Source organism: Callorhinus ursinus, unplaced genomic scaffold, assembly GCF_003265705.2.
Source record: "Callorhinus ursinus isolate GAN/ISIS: 27379988/994484 unplaced genomic scaffold, GSC_fseal_2.0 scaffold3073, whole genome shotgun sequence".
Lineage (NCBI taxonomy): Eukaryota > Metazoa > Chordata > Mammalia > Carnivora > Otariidae > Callorhinus > Callorhinus ursinus.
Genome location: NW_027400127.1, coordinates 1 through 2788, shown reverse-complemented (window position 1 = coordinate 2788; position 2788 = coordinate 1). Strand labels below are relative to the sequence as shown.

At 43.0% G+C, this 2788-nt stretch overlaps 1 long non-coding RNA gene across 1 annotated transcript in view; it reads right to left on the bottom strand.

Annotated features, from left to right (window-relative positions):
* The window catches only part of LOC141372225 (uncharacterized), a 2193-nt gene extending 177 nt beyond the window's left edge, over nt 1–2016 (bottom strand). Inside the window, exon 1 of the long non-coding RNA XR_012377509.1 lies at nt 1489–2016. This is a non-coding gene — a long non-coding RNA (uncharacterized lncRNA). The remainder of the gene's footprint in view (nt 1–1488) is intronic.
* Between the last annotated feature and the right edge of the window lie 772 nt (nt 2017–2788).

Genomic DNA, 2788 nt, shown 5'->3' with positions numbered 1-2788 from the left:
GGCACATAGAGATTCATTAAAAGTATTTCATAGACTTGTCTCTATAGAATATGCTTGTGCATATGTCAAAAAGTCTCCACAGTAGGGGCACCTGGGTGGTTTAGTTGGTTAAGGGTCTGCCTTTGGCTCAGGTCATGATCTTAGGGTCTTGGGATCAAGCCCCACGTTGAGCTCCCCGCTCAGCCGGGAGTCTGCTTCTCTCTGGTCCTCTGCCCCTCCCCCCACTTGTGCTCTTTCTACCCCTCCCCCCGTGTCTCTCTCTCTCTCTGTTTCTCTCTCTCAAATAAATAAAATCTTCAATAAAATTATCCATAATAGGCATTTTTAATACATGGATTTCATACTGCCTGGCACAGTCCCTGACACACACATAGGTAAGCACTTCCTCTCATGGCGGAATGAATCACAGACAGGTACAAGGGGTGCTCTCTGGTTTCCACTCGAGAGGCTATAGGAGAGGGAACTCCTGAGCTTATGGGCACCATCAGGTCCCCTGGTCTAGAAAACAGAGGACTTGGTCATTCTTGAGTTCTTTCAGCAAGTACTATGTGTAGATGCATTACTAGCACTAGGGACACCATGCAACAGGAGAAGGGCTCGGCCAGCAGGGAGTTAGGGGCAGGGGCTAAACGTCTAGGTCCCTAAAAAGTTCATCCAAATTTTGCTCACCAATAAAATAAACAGGAAAGCGAGGACTTTAGCAGAATTCAAGCTGCACCCAAAGCCACACTCTGCTCTGAATGATCAGAACAGAAAGCTCAAGACCCCTCCAAGGACGATGTCTCAGACGGCTAGAGAGCAGATGAGCTTGCTTTGGATGAACCCCTGATACTGAGAGAGGTGGGAGCTGACACAGGACTGCAGCCACAGACAGCACAGGACCTTTGCGCACCTCTGTCCTCAGGAGGCTGTTCCTCCTGCCGGCAATGTGAACTCAGCTCAACGGCCTCTGCTCTCACACTATAGCTATCAGAATCTGCGGTCCAGGGTTACAAAAATGCAATGTGAGAATGTGAGGAGTAAATTCAGAGAGCTAGAGAGAGCAGAAAAACTTCATGGAAAAAAAAGCCCCATTTTCTTAAATGAGATAATGGTTAAGTATATTATGGTATACGCATATAATCACAAACACAAATACAGTATGTTTTTATAGCTTACTGTTACATTAAGTAAGTAGTTCAAAAAATATACAATGCCATCCTAACTTTTAGTAATCTATGTATGCATAGAAAAATATCCACAAGGACATATATCACGCGTTCAATAATGATGTATGCGACTGGTGATGACATTAATTTTCTTTTTTCTCAACTACAGTTTGCAAAATTTTGACAACAATGATCATTTTGTAATAAGAAAAATACATCTAAAAATAAAAAGATGTACAAACAAATAATCGTACAACCACATGCTTATTATCTATACTAAGGAAATATCAGAATATCCTTCAATATGAGGGTGGGTTCCCCTTTCCGGGGCTCCCTGTACCTTTCAGGACGGAACTCCTCGGGTTCTGGCCAGAGATCCAGGTCTCGGTGAAGAGTAAAGGCTGGCACCATCACCACTGTCCCTTTGGGAATGAACACACCACTGATTTCCACATCTTTCTTACAGACCCTCTCAAGTCTACCACTGATTGGGTATAATCTGAGACTTTCATTCAACACCATGTCCAGATACTCCATCTGTAGAAGGGCATCATAAGTGGGCAATGCCTGGAAGGAAAGAAACAGATTTTGATACATTGAGATTTGGGATCAACGTTCAACTCACTCTATACACTACTACTGAAGAGTTAGGAACACCTAAAAATATTTTTTTTTATAAAGGGCATTTATGGACATTTTAATGTCTACCATGTCCTTTGATCTGCTCAATGGCCCACTGACATGTGTGCAATAGTAATGACCAGGGGAGACCGCAGGGACAATCCCCTAAACAGGGCCTGAAGTCCTTCCCAATACCAGGTATGGTTTTTCTTCCTCATGTGAACTAAAGGGACTAATAGATTGTGAACTGTAATCTTTTTAAAATTTTTTTAAAAATTCAATTTAGTTAACATATAGTGTATTATGAATTTCAGGGGTAGAATTTAGTGATTCATTAGTGGCATATAACACCCAGTGCTCATTACATCCGGTGCCCTCCTTGATGCCCATCACCCAGTTACCCCATCCCCCCCTTCCCCTCCCCTCCTCTCCAGCAACCCTCAGTTTGTTTCCCACACTTAAGAGTCTTTTATGGTTTGCCTCCCTCTCTGTTTTTATCTTATTTTATTTTTCCTTCCCTATGACCCTTAGTCTTAAGTGAAACATGTTGAAGTCACTCTTCCCTTTCAAAACAGGGGTCACACCATCTGCACCATGGAAGCAGAATGTGCAACAGAAAATATCCCCTCTTTCACATAAACTCTTCTAGTGGAAATATCCTGCTCCCTACCTTTCAATTATATTTACAGTATTTAGAGAGAAAAACTCTATTATATAAAAAGTATAAATAACTGGGAGAGACCCTACTTCCTTTCAACCCAAATAGGGCAAGAGAAGGGTAGGATTGGATGCTACCAAATGTGGACACACAATTTCGGTTCTATGGAACGTTCTATGGAGGATCAGAACCCTACTCTCAGTCCACCCTCTGTTGCTGGAAGGGTCTCCTTGTTGTTGCTTCAGGGTTTCACTGTTTGCCAAATAAGCCACTCCAGACCCAGAGGCCAGGTCTCTTCATAAGTAGGGAACTCCAGGTTGGGCAGGGATCGGTAAACAGTGTGGTCAATATGTGCCTATCA